Genomic DNA, 13,984 nt, shown 5'->3' on the forward strand with positions numbered 1-13,984 from the left:
GATGGCACCAATACAACCAGGTATGCCGGCTAGTGCATGGAAACCCACTTTGTTGTTTGCAATCTCCTGGGCAGTCCGTGGTAATGAGATGTGGTCGTCTGTGTGCTTGAGGAGGGCATCGAGCACTTGGATGAGTGTACGTGAGAATAATGGTTGTGAAATGCCATGCAAGTGCCCCACTGTGTGCTGGTAGGTGCCTGTGGCCAGGAAGTGGAGTACAGACACTACCTTCAGTAGGGGTGGGATGGCGGTTGGACTTTCTATCATGCTGACGATGTTGTTGTGTGTCATGTCTACGATGGCGTTGATGGTGTCCCCGTCCAAACGGTACAAGGTGTGGATCTGCTCAGCAGTGAGGTTGAATGGACTGGCTCTGATGCGTGGGATTGGGGGCTGCCTGCGTGGTGGCACTGGCTGTGCTGGTGGGGCTTGCTGGCCCTGCCTTGCCCTCCTTCTCCTCCTGCGTCTCCTCTGTGCTGCCTGTTGTTGTTGTTGTTGTTGTTGTTGTTGTTGTTGTAGTAGCACTTGCATTGCTATCAGGTCCTCCAGCCCCAACATTGCAAGTCGTATTGGTATCATTGTGGAGTGTGACTGGGTGTGGGAAGGGGTGGGGTGTGCTCTTTTTGTTCTTCCTGAGTCTGTATTGCCTCCACCTGTGCTGTTTCTGTGTACCTGTGGCAGCATGATTCACTTTACATGGCCATTTACGGTTGGTTCGCGATGGCGTACTTAGCGCCATGGCGGTGAGGTACTTAACGGGCTGGGTGATGGCATTAGGTGCATGTCCGCTTGGGTCGGCATTCGCGTACCTTTCCGCCATGGCGCTAAGTACGGTGCGGGAGGTCGCGTGCGCGCGTCCTTGGCGCAGATAGCAGCAGCATTGACTACGATGCCGCTAATGGCATCGTAGTTAACGGTCAAGGGTCATAATCGGACCTAGCGGAAAACGATGGCGGTAATCATTTACCGCCATCGTTTTTCGCTTACTGCCAGGGTCGTAATGAGGCCCATTGACTTAGATGGAGTGCTGGATTGAAATCACTTACAGATTGGGGGCTCGTCCGGGATTTCTGGATTAGGCCGACCACTTGTGCAGCTTAATACAGTGTGCTAACTGACAGGATACATAAATCCTGTTGGGCTACTGCGCTGTGTTACGCTGTAAAAGCACCCCTCAAAAGGGAACGCTCTAAGGAAACGGGCTGTTTTGCAAACATAAAATAATAAACTTCTGTAAGTCAGGAAGGAAATCAATTTCCAGAATGGCGACATTGGTAGACATTAAGATAGCTAGAGAGCACCTTTTACATAAGTTATTTGTGAGAGGTGAGTGGACTGAGCAGGACCAGAATGTGTGGTTGCAGGCAATCACACAACAGATCACTGCAACAGGGTCAGATATATGAAGAGACCAGGGTAGCTTACATGTGGCCCTGAGCGAATTAAATATGGCCTCTAAGGCCAAGGATGAGCGCAACAAGATTGCCAAGATAGCGGCATATCTATGTTTGTCTATTGGAGCCATACAGGATCAATATGCTGAAGGCCAAGATCTGGCAAGTAGGCAACTGATGGCATTAGAAAATGCCCAATCTGATCTGGACTCTTCTGAGCAGAGGCTGCAGAGGAGCCAGGAGTCAGAAAAGGAAAGCAGGCAGTATATAATTAAAATGAAAGAGGATATGGGTATCCTGCAACAGGAAAAGGCAGACCGGGATACCAGAATTCTGGCCTTGCAGAAGGATTTCAACAGGGCATGCATAGAGCAGATATTCACCCTGCAAAGCCACCTAGATAGAGAAAAGGCAGAGAGCAATAAATTGATTTTGAAAGACCTGGATACCCAGGCAGAGTTTGATGAAGAGCGCCAGAAAGCTGGTGCCCTTCAAAGGCAGAGGGACGACCTGGCGGCACAGAGGCAGGCTCTTACTCAGGAAAGGGACACCTTAGGCCAGGAAGTCTGTCACTTAAAAGGGAAACTGCAAGAAAATCACCAAGCCCTCCAGGGACTGGGTGACCTCCAAAAAGAGCATCAAAACATGTTAGAGCACCCCAGGAGGGTAAAAGATGCTCTGGCAAGGAAGGAGCAGGCCAGTATGGACAGGACTCCGGAGGTAACCCTCCTGCAGCAAAGACTGGCCCAGTTCTCAAAGACAAACCAGGAATCACAGAGAGAAAATGAGGTTCTCTGTGAGAACAATGATAGGCTCCGCAGACAGATAGCCATGCAAGAGAGACTGATAAAGACGAGTAAGGCCTTGATAGAGGTACAGAAAGCTCAGGTTCCTGCATGGCAACAGGGAGCAGGGGCTGATAGAGATGAGGTTCGCTGGGAAAGGGAAACACCTGAGCATAACCTCAGGAACCCTAGTACTAGAGGCCATCATCTCTCCCAGTCCCTGAACTCTGCCACCCCCATTTCCCCTGGCGCACATGAGCCTAGGGCCACGGGGATGACAGATTACTATCCAGTTAGAAGTACTGTGAAGTTTAGTGGGGAACTCCAGGAGAGTAGGCCCGCTAAGGGAATCCTGTAAACCTTTGTAAACCTCTGACCAGTTAGGACAGTGGGGGGGTATCCATCAAATCCTGGGAGCAAGGAGGAATCAGAAGACTCCTCTGAGCGCCCAGGACACAGGAGACTAGGTCCCCACATTCTTCCAGCCATTCCCAAGCTCGCAGAATCCGGGAGAACCTAGAAGACCAGACGGGCACCTCTGGGAGCAGTGCCTCTGAGTCAGAGGATGAATGGACCAGGGTTACCTGAACCAAGAAGGCCAATAAGGCAAAAAGGGCCTGCTTGTCATGATCTCTGCTTCCAAAAGGTCAGGGTTTTCCCAACTCCCTTGGAAGCAGATCCATAACCCAGGTTCCGAGTGCCAACCAGTCCCAATTGGGACCTTTTGGACCCAGTCCTGGCGCCAGTGGCACCAGGCTCATAAATATGCCCAGTCCCAGCGCTGGAAGCGCCGGGCTCATAATGCTTGGGTGGACTTACCTTCAGCAGACCATGCTGCTTACTTGCCTGCCAGTTGAGCCTCTGATCCTCTTCTGTTTGGAACTACTTTTCCTGTTGGGTGGGGCTGGAGCCACTCCCTAGATTCAGAACACTGGAACTCTTCTGGAAGGCAGGAACTCTTTTCTTACCAGGAACTCTTTTCTTACTTAGGCGTGGCTGTGGAAGGAGACACCTAAGCACTACAGGAGGCTATTTAAACCACACCCGGTGGATGAATCTTGCTTTGCGTTATTCTGCAACCTCTGCAGCAGAACGCTCATCGTGTCTTCTGCATCCGGTCCTGGGCCTAAGGAAAAAGGCTTACCATCCTGAATCCAGTCTTCAGCAACACCTATAAAGACAAGAAAGAACAGGTTAGCATTCCGGCATCTGAAAGGCAAAGGCTTACCATCCTGAATCCAGTCTTCAGCAACACCTATAAAGACAAGAAAGAACAGGTTAGCATTCCGGCATCTGAAAGGCAAAGGCTTACCTACTCTTCGTGCGCTCCGGAGGTCTTCACACTGCATTCCGGCATCTGAAAGACAAAAGTTTACCAACTCTTCGCACGCTCCGGAGGCCTTCGGCGCTGCATCCCGCATCTGAAAGACAAAACAAGGTGCGTTTAAAGACATTGGGGAACTTTAATACTCACGTGCCATTACTCCTTTCCACATCTAATCCAGTGGGTATTCCGGCACCCTGCAGCCACTCCGAACTCGTACCTGCAAAATAAAAAGACAGTTAGAGCGCATAGTGAAGCAGGCAACAAGCGCTTACTTACGTGCTTCCAGGCGCTTCTATTCATCACACGGGCTCCATCTTCAACTCACTTCAGCCCGTCATCCGCCATCGCCGGAACCCTGCAAAACAAGAGACATCATTACTAAAGACTTTAAAGACATTTGAATGACTTGAAACTTACCGTTCGTGCAGTAAACGACGGACAGCAGTCCTCTGAAGTCAAGAGGCCTGCGCTACCTATCCAGTGAAGTAACTGGTTACAGCACCCTGCCCCGAGGCAGATGGAGAGCTCGGCATTCACTTACCTAAGGTGAGAGCGTTAACCTTTGGGGGTCTACAGGAGAGGAGAAGAGGAAAGAGATAGGGACACCCCAATAACCCCAGTTCATTAACCCCATATTTTCTATCTGCAGACATCTTACTCTACACGTCAGGCATACAGTGCACAGAGGTCCAGCCCAAAGAGCCAACCGGGTGCTACACATCACCTTTGAAGATACGGTAGTCGCCCAGTCAAGACCGGCGCCTCTGCGAGAATCAGGTGAGCGTTACAGAACGCAAAGCCTACCGCAAAACTCTCGCTCAGGCGCTATGGAAACCTCGGATACTGACCCCCTAGCCCGGTTACTTGGGGAACTAAGGGCAGAAGTGCATGCAGCTCGTCAGGAAACGAATGCTCTAAGAAGGGAACTAATTATTTCCAAGGAGAGAACAGACAATCTTGCTAGACAAGTGCTACAGTCACAAGCCGGACAGACCCCGTTACCCGCATCAGGGGCAAATCTTCCTTCAACATCCTCTATGAATCCAGTGCAGATCAACCTACCTGGGAATGTACCTCTGGCTCTGCCCGAACGATTTTCTGGTGACCCAAAGAGGTTTGCAGTATTTATCAATCAGTGCCGGTTGCACTTCTTATGCCGGCCAGCAGCCTTTCCAACTGATCAAGCAAAAGTAGCTTTTGTACTTTCGTACCTTAGTGGCAATGCGGCAGACTGGTCGATCCCTCTAGTTAATCAAGATGATCCGGTTCTCCATGATTTTCAAGCCTTTCAGCTTAGTATGGAAAAACTGTTCGCAAGACATTCACAGGGGCAGGCCTTGGACAATGAGCTTCTTTCGTTGCGACAGGGTAATCAAGACCTTTTGGCTTATATTGCATCTTTCAATAGACTAATAGTGGAAACTCAATGGCCTGAGGACAAAAGGATTACGCTGTTTTATAGAGGTCTACGTGGAGAGCTCAAAGACGTTTTAGCCCAAGTAGTGAATCCCCCACAAGACTGTTCGGATTATATAGACTTGGTCGTTCAAATAGATCACAGGCTGCAGAACAGGAAGGCCGATCGTTCCAAGTTTGATGCTCGAGTATTTTCCAAACCGCCAACTCCTTCCAAAGGAGTAGACTCCGGGGAACCCATGCAAATAGGGGGTCTGAAAGGTCCTCTAACACAAAGGGAGCGGGAAAGGAGGAAACAGTTGCAATTATGCCTATATTGCGGAAACTCAGGGCACTTTCTTCGAGACTGTCCGGTGAAACCTGCCAAGAAGGCAGTAGGAGCTGCAGTTACCAAAGTTACAAACTCTGAGCAGGGAAACGACCTCGCCCGACAAGAATAGAGGTCCTCTTGCCGAGCGTGAAAACCAGTTCCGTGACCTCGCATTTCGTGATACCTATGGTCCTCATTAGCCCTGATAATCCAGATCGATTACATGCAATTGAAGCTTACGTCGACAGCGGTGCCATCGGCAATTATGTGGATCATGAAATGGTTTTGAGGATGAATCTAACTCTTTGTCCCAAGGCTGTAAAGGACGTCATTACTACGGTGGATGGTACGGAGATAGCCTCCGGGCCAGTAACGCATACCACTCAAGAGGTGACGCTAGTAAGTCAAGATGGACACCATGAGAAGATTGTGTTCGATGTGATCAAGGCCCCTCAGTTTCAGATTATTCTAGGAATACCTTGGTTAGAGAAACACAATCCTCTGATCGATTGGCGAGCAAGAACGGTCCAGTTTCCAGAATGTGTCTCTACTTGTCACCCTCCACCTGGTGTTGCACTGGCCGCAATTTCTTCAGAGACTCCCCAGTTACCTCCCGAATACCTAGAATACCAAGATGTTTTCCGGAAGGATCAGGCTAACTCTCTACCTCCTCATAGGTCTTATGACTGCCAGATAGACCTGATACCTGGATCTACTCCTCCTTGTAGTAGAATTTATGCCCTCACCGAGCCTGAGAACCTTCACCTTCGACAATACCTGGATCAATACCTGGCAAATGGGTTTATTCGTCCTTCCAAGTCCCTTGCTTCTTCAGCTTTGTTCTTCGTTCCAAAAAAGGAAGGAGACCTTAGAACTTGTATCGATTATCGCTCCCTGAACCAGATCACCGTTAAGAATAGATATCCGTTACCTTTGATCCCTGAACTCCTGGACCAAGTCAGAAAAGCATGCATATATACAAAGCTGGATCTTAGAGGAGCTTACCACTTGGTACGAGTAAAAGAGGGTGATGAATGGAAGACGGCCTTCCGCACCAAGTATGGGCTATTTGAATATCAGGTCATGCCCTTCGGACTTTGCAATGCCCCGGCCGCCTTTCAATATTTTATGAACGATGTCCTCAGAGAGCTCATAGATGTATGTGTTGTTGTTTACATTGACGACATCCTCGTTTATTCTTCATCGGAATCTGAACATAGAAAACACGTGAAAATGGTCCTCGAAAGATTGCGTCAACACAAACTTTTCGCTAAATTGGAAAAATGTGTTTTCAACGTGACTGAAGTTGAATTCTTGGGATTCATATTATCCCCTGGCGGAGTGCGTATGGATTCAAAGAAGGTCGATGCAGTTCTCAAATGGCCATCACCATCCTCCGTAAAAGGTGTGCAAAGCATGTTAGGCTTCGCTAACTTTTACCGCAGGTTTATCCCCGAATTCTCTCGAATAGTCCAGCCCATCACTGCCTTGTTAAAGAAAAACAAACGTTTTGAATGGTCTACCGAGGCGGAACAAGCTTTCCAGGATTTGAAGACTAAATTTATCTCTGCACCAATCTTAAAACACCCTCGCCCCGAACTCCCCTACATCGTGGAAACTGATGCTTCAAGCCTTGCCATGGGGGCAGTTCTATCACAAAAGGACCCGGTAACCAATCAGTTGCATCCCGTGGCATTTTGGTCCCGCAAATTCTCGCCTCCTGAAATCAATTACACGATTACTGACAAGGAACTTCTGGCTATCAAGTCTGCCTTTAAGGCTTGGCGGCATTATCTGCTGGGGGCCCGACACACCGTTACTGTGATTACGGATCACCGAAACCTGCAATATTTGAAGACCGCAAAAGCCCAATCCTCTAGACAACTCCGTTGGGCATTATTCTTTGCCGAGTTTGACTTCATAATTACCTATCGACCTGGTACAAAGAACGGTAAAGCCGATGCCCTTTCTCGGATGGGAGTGGAAGAACACTTGGTCAACCCTAAACCTGTACCAATCATTCCCGAACAAAGAATTCTGGGTGTAATCGCCACAGAATCCATAGAGGAAGTTAAGGATAAAGCCAGGCAACTTGTAACTCCAGCAGACATACAGAATTGGCATCTGCAGGGAAAGGACTTTGCAGTAAAGGACAACTTATTGTATTTCCAAGAACGATTATACCTACCTAGCACAGATTTACAGAAAAAAGTAATCTCTTGTTATCACGACTCTTTAATGGAAGGTCATCCCGGTATAGCCAAGACCTCAGAAAAGATCAAGCGCTACTTCTGGTGGCCGTCTTGGAAAAAAGATATCAGAGACTTTATAATGTCCTGTGGAGTATGCGCCCAAAACAAGAGTCAAAAGGAAAGACCAGCAGGCCTCTTACGCCCTATTGACATCCCACCTCGCCCTTGGCATACGCTTTCTATGGACTTCATCACCGATCTACCTCCATGCTCCGGATACAATACGATTCTAGTAATCGTGGACTTATTCTCCAAGATGGCGCATTTCATTCCGCTCAAAGGCTTACCAACAGCAGCAACTCTGGCCCGAGAATTTCTCGAAAACATCGTCCGACTGCACGGTTTTCCTTCGGTTCTAATTTCGGATCGAGGTAGTCAATTTATTTCTCATTTTTGGCGAAGTTGCTGTCGGTCGGCTCAAATTGATGTGAGACTATCGACCAGTCACCACCCTCAGACCGACGGACAAACCGAGAGGACCAATCAAACTCTGGAACAGTATTTACGGTGCATGCTGCAACAAACTGAAAAAACTTGGAAAGATATCCTTTGGATAGCCGAGTATGCCTACAATAACTCTGTCCATTCGGGAACTGGGAAAACCCCGTTCTTTCTTTTGTACGGCAGTCACCCTCGAACCTCGGAGTTGGATCCCCTCCAAGATCTTGAAACACCAGCAGTAGACTACCTGCATTCTACAATCACCCAAGCCTTTAAGGAAGCTGTTTCTCACCTTCAAAGGGCTAAAGAACAATACAAGAAAGGAACAGATCAACATCGGAAGGAAGCCCCTCACTATCAAGTAGGGGATCAAGTCTGGTTATCCACCAAATATCTATCTCTAAAAGGGCCACGCACATTCAACCCAAGATACCTTGGTCCCTATTCCATCACTACCATAGTAAACCCAGTAGCGGTCAAGTTGGACTTGCCCCCGCACATGAAGATACATCCGGTCTTCCACGTCTCTCTATTAAAACCCGTGCAACCTCAAACCCGACTAACCAAATCTCCAAAACCTATCCTAGTGGATGGAGAACTCGAGTTTGAAGTCAAAAGCATTCTGGACTCCAAGATCTCCAAATCTAAACTATTCTACCTAATTGACTGGAAAGGCTACGGCCCCCAAGAGAGATCCTGGGAACCTGCTGAATATGTCCACGCTCCTCGCCTAATCAAAAGATTTCACCGAACATTTCCTGACAAGCCAAAACCCCCGGAGAAGCCCGGTTTGGGAGGGGCCTTGAGGGGGGGTACTGTCATGATCTCTGCTTCCAAAAGGTCAGGGTTTTCCCAACTCCCTTGGAAGCAGATCCATAACCCAGGTTCCGAGTGCCAACCAGTCCCAATTGGGACCTTTTGGACCCAGTCCTGGCGCCAGTGGCACCAGGCTCATAAATATGCCCAGTCCCAGCGCTGGAAGCGCCGGGCTCATAATGCTTGGGTGGACTTACCTTCAGCAGACCATGCTGCTTACTTGCCTGCCAGTTGAGCCTCTGATCCTCTTCTGTTTGGAACTACTTTTCCTGTTGGGTGGGGCTGGAGCCACTCCCTAGATTCAGAACACTGGAACTCTTCTGGAAGGCAGGAACTCTTTTCTTACCAGGAACTCTTTTCTTACTTAGGCGTGGCTGTGGAAGGAGACACCTAAGCACTACAGGAGGCTATTTAAACCACACCCGGTGGATGAATCTTGCTTTGCGTTATTCTGCAACCTCTGCAGCAGAACGCTCATCGTGTCTTCTGCATCCGGTCCTGGGCCTAAGGAAAAAGGCTTACCATCCTGAATCCAGTCTTCAGCAACACCTATAAAGACAAGAAAGAACAGGTTAGCATTCCGGCATCTGAAAGGCAAAGGCTTACCATCCTGAATCCAGTCTTCAGCAACACCTATAAAGACAAGAAAGAACAGGTTAGCATTCCGGCATCTGAAAGGCAAAGGCTTACCTACTCTTCGTGCGCTCCGGAGGTCTTCACACTGCATTCCGGCATCTGAAAGACAAAAGTTTACCAACTCTTCGCACGCTCCGGAGGCCTTCGGCGCTGCATCCCGCATCTGAAAGACAAAACAAGGTGCGTTTAAAGACATTGGGGAACTTTAATACTCACGTGCCATTACTCCTTTCCACATCTAATCCAGTGGGTATTCCGGCACCCTGCAGCCACTCCGAACTCGTACCTGCAAAATAAAAAGACAGTTAGAGCGCATAGTGAAGCAGGCAACAAGCGCTTACTTACGTGCTTCCAGGCGCTTCTATTCATCACACAGGCTCCATCTTCAACTCACTTCAGCCCGTCATCCGCCATCGCCGGAACCCTGCAAAACAAGAGACATCATTACTAAAGACTTTAAAGACATTTGAATGACTTGAAACTTACCGTTCGTGCAGTAAACGACGGACAGCAGTCCTCTGAAGTCAAGAGGCCTGCGCTACCTATCCAGTGAAGAAACTGGTTACAGCACCCTGCCCCGAGGCAGATGGAGAGCTCGGCATTCACTTACCTAAGGTGAGAGCGTTAACCTTTGGGGGTCTACAGGAGAGGAGAAGAGGAAAGAGATAGGGACACCCCAATAACCCCAGTTCATTAACCCCATATTTTCTATCTGCAGACATCTTACTCTACACGTCAGGCATACAGTGCACAGAGGTCCAGCCCAAAGAGCCAACCGGGTGCTACACATCACCTTTGAAGATACGGTAGTCGCCCAGTCAAGACCGGCGCCTCTGCGAGAATCAGGTGAGCGTTACACTGCTTAAGGACCCCTTAAAACAGATCAAGGCAATAAGGAGCGTAATCATGCCTTATCATAAGAACGCTAAGTATTCTGTTTGGGAACACACTTAGAGCTCTTTGAGCAAATGATGGAGACTTTCCATTTGAAAGACAGCAGTAGCTGCATTCAGTATGTGAAATGGACATTCTCTCCAGAATACTCCAGTTTCTTTGCGGGGCTGGAGGACCAACATCATTCAAGATGGTCCACATATAGGGCGGCCATCCTAAAGCATTTTTCTGTTCGCTGAAATCCCCAAGAGGCTCGCAAGGCAGCCTGCAATTTAAAATGTGGAGAGGATCAGGCCCCACAAGAATTTGTGCAGGAGTTGAAGCGTGCCTTTGCGCAGACAGGGAGCCTAGGAGGTAGTGCCACAAATGGGATCCCTCACTCCCTGACTATGTAAGTCCCAGCTACAAGGGGAACAGACCCATCCTGGGTTATGTGTGGACTCCTCCAGCCCAAGGTGGGGGACCCAACCAAGCACCTAACCCAGGGAACTTCCCTATTAACTTCCCCCAGGAGGGCATAAATTCCCCAAATCCTGGGCAGAACTTTTTCCCCAGGTATCCACAAAACTTTCAACCCCAAAATCATCCATCCTTCTTTCCCCAATTTCCTGAGTCCAGACCACCTAATCTGGGAGAGGGGAGGCCAAGGGTGGAGGGGTACCCAAATCTTCCCAATCCAGGGTATTACCAGAGAAGGGATAGCTACCCTTCCCGGGATCAGCCCAGGGGAGAAATGAGAACCCTGTATTAGCCTGAGCGGGTTTCACAGCTAGAGCGCCAGGTCCAAAACATGGCACAGGATCTGGGTCGCATGCTGAGGGCTCAACAGAACCCTCAGATGGGCATGCCGGCACAGAATGCCTCCAACTCTGGACCTGGTGCTCCAGACCAATGACGGGTGCAGCACCCCGACAATCCACCGGTTCCCAGGGAGGAGGCACAAGGGGAAGGTGGGGTGTAAAGCCTTGGAGGAAGCTTCCTTCCCCACTTGTAAAAAGCCCCTGGAAACCCAGGAACCGGAAACAAAATCTCCTGCCCCTGAAAGTCTGCCACCCAAGGAGCAGAGGGCGGTAGGAGAAACAAATGACCCAAACAGACCCATTTTGAGGAGGAGGTACGAGTCTTACAATTTGAAGGACAGGGATCCTCAGAGGATCCTGGGAAAAGAATCTTCTCCTTCAGAGATGGGGGAACTCCTCCCAAAGAAAAATGGGTCCCAAAGGATTCAAATCCAGACTGGGTAGATGTGGGGACTGAGCTAGCGCCGCCCATCATCCCATCCCAGAACCAACAACATGAAAATCCCCTGGTTCAAACCCATCCTGGTGACTGCCTTTGAAAAGGGGGGGCAGCCCAGCACCAGAACCAGGGGAACCCAAAACTTCTCCCATCTCTAGTTGCCGCAGTTTTCTTTCAGATTCCCAAGACTCCTCACCGAATTCTGCCCAAATTCCTTCTCTCTCAATGTCCAAAACTAAAAAACTAGCCCACCAGTTGTCCAAAAATGTGCATTATCTGTGCCCCCTTGCAGAGAAGGTGGGAAGATACTATGCCCCGGTTCAAGTACAGGGACAGTGTACAATTTTGGCACTGGTGGACACTGGATCCCAAGCTTCCCTTCTGTCCACAAAGGCCTTTGATAAACTGAATTCAGGAAGGGGGGAGAATTATCAAATTCGTCTCACCTCTCTTCCTGGACAACTTCAGAACTTTGACGGGAAGGAATTCCCGTCGAGGGGACTGCGGATTTGGACATTAAAATTGGGCGACACAAGGTGAAGCACCTGGTCATAGTTGTGAATCCAGAGGGCAGCCCTTGTTTACTAAGGAATGACCTCCTGAGAAGGTTGTCACCCCTAGTAGACTGTGTAAACAAGGTCCTCTGGACCCAGACTAGCCGACCAATAAAATTGAAACAGAGTGTCAACCATGTTAGTTTAAACAGCACATGCCACATGGTTGAACAAAAATCTGACCAAGTAGAATTTCACTTCCAGAACAACCAAATTCCAGACGTGATAGTAATAGCAGTAGGACAACAGACTGGTGATGGGGTGTCCTCTCTATTTCTGAAAATCAACCTTCCTTCCAGTCTAAGGTGGCATTCCACACTGGAAGGAAACACTCTGAAATTCTTTACCAATCCACAATCAGACATTCCCAACCCTATAGTCCAGAAAGATGAGAAATCAGCTCAGAGCCTGGCTAATATTCAGCCAATTGGAGAGAAGTTGTTCATCCCTGTTCAGTTAAATTAAGGGAACGACTCTGTTCTCGCCCGAGTGTGTGCGAACAACGGTAAGAGCTTCATCAGTGAAGCCATGTTCCGCCAACTCCCAAAAGATCCAGCCATTCCCATATTTAGACTGATAGACAAATGGGAAATGGATCTGGAAGCACCCAATTCCAAACATCTCCTGCCAAGCAGGTGTATGCTCAAAATCTCCATAGGCAACAAGAGCATAGTCCATAATTGTTGGGTCGTGCGAGACGTCACTGCTGCCTTTTACTTAGGTAGTGATATTCTCAATCACTTTGCCATTAGTTTGGACCTAATAAACTTCAAAGCTTGGTCCCGATTAGCGGATAATCCCATGGGCTTTGATGATCCAGAGAAAGCATTTAGGTCAGCTCAACTGCTGCCTTATGCAGTTGAAATTGAGATTGGAGAGGAAGTCACCATCCCACCATTAAGGACCCGACAATTCTCCCTGGAAGTGAAAGTTAAAAGAGGACAGAAATTGAAAAACCATGATTCCTATATTCATCTAAATGGTTCTCTCCAGCAGCAAGGGTTGGGGGTAAACCCAACACGACTAGTCAATGTAGAACATGACACCATTCCAATAGAGGTGGATAACAGCGACTTAAAGTGTATCACTCTAGTGTCAGGCACCATTATTGGAATGGCGGTTGATGACCGACATTTTTCCATTGATTTAGGCAATGAACTGTTAGGACCAATCCCCAAGGACTGTTTTGACAGTGACAGTGATGACAACACAACACCAGACAGGATTTTTACCCGGCATGGGGGAACTTTCTGGTGTACGCTTCCTGCCCTTATGGTAAGGAAGATGTGACTTGTGACTTCAGGTGGGATGAGGTGATTTTCCAGGTCCATGAGGGCTGCCTTTCCCACCTGAAGCCACCAGTCCAAATCAGCACTTTGACCAGAGACATCGCCACCCAGCTGGAGGAGGCCGCTGAGATAGCAAAACCAGAAGTCTTTCCAGGCTTCAGACAGATGGTTGAAGAGAGAGTCGACCTAGCTGATGCATGTGAGACTCTGGAGCAAAAGGTGAAAAAAGTTTTCTTGGATTTTCAAGATCTCTTTCCGGTGGACTCATATGGCTGTGGTTGCACCAACATCCACACAACAACAATTCCCACGGACCCTGGCATGACTACAGTGTTTGTGAAGCAATATTGCTTGCCTCTCACATCAATGGAGTCCCTTACTGAAATAATTAAGAACCTTGAGTCCCGTGGGATAATCCGTCCAGTCCACAGCGCCTTCAATAATCTGGTGCTGGGGATATTGAAGCCAAACGGCCAGTGGAGACTCTGCGTCGACCTTAGGGAGCTCAACAAACGGGTCCATACTTCCCGATGGCCTCTTCCCTACATTGTCCAAGGGCTGGCCCAGATCCAAGGGTCACAGGTATTCACTGCAATAGACCTGACCAATGGATACTGGACTGTACCTGTCA

This window comes from Ambystoma mexicanum, chromosome 1q (genome assembly GCF_040938575.1).
Source record: "Ambystoma mexicanum isolate Mex_15411 chromosome 1q, UKY_AmexF1_1, whole genome shotgun sequence".
NCBI classification, from domain to species: domain Eukaryota; kingdom Metazoa; phylum Chordata; class Amphibia; order Caudata; family Ambystomatidae; genus Ambystoma; species Ambystoma mexicanum.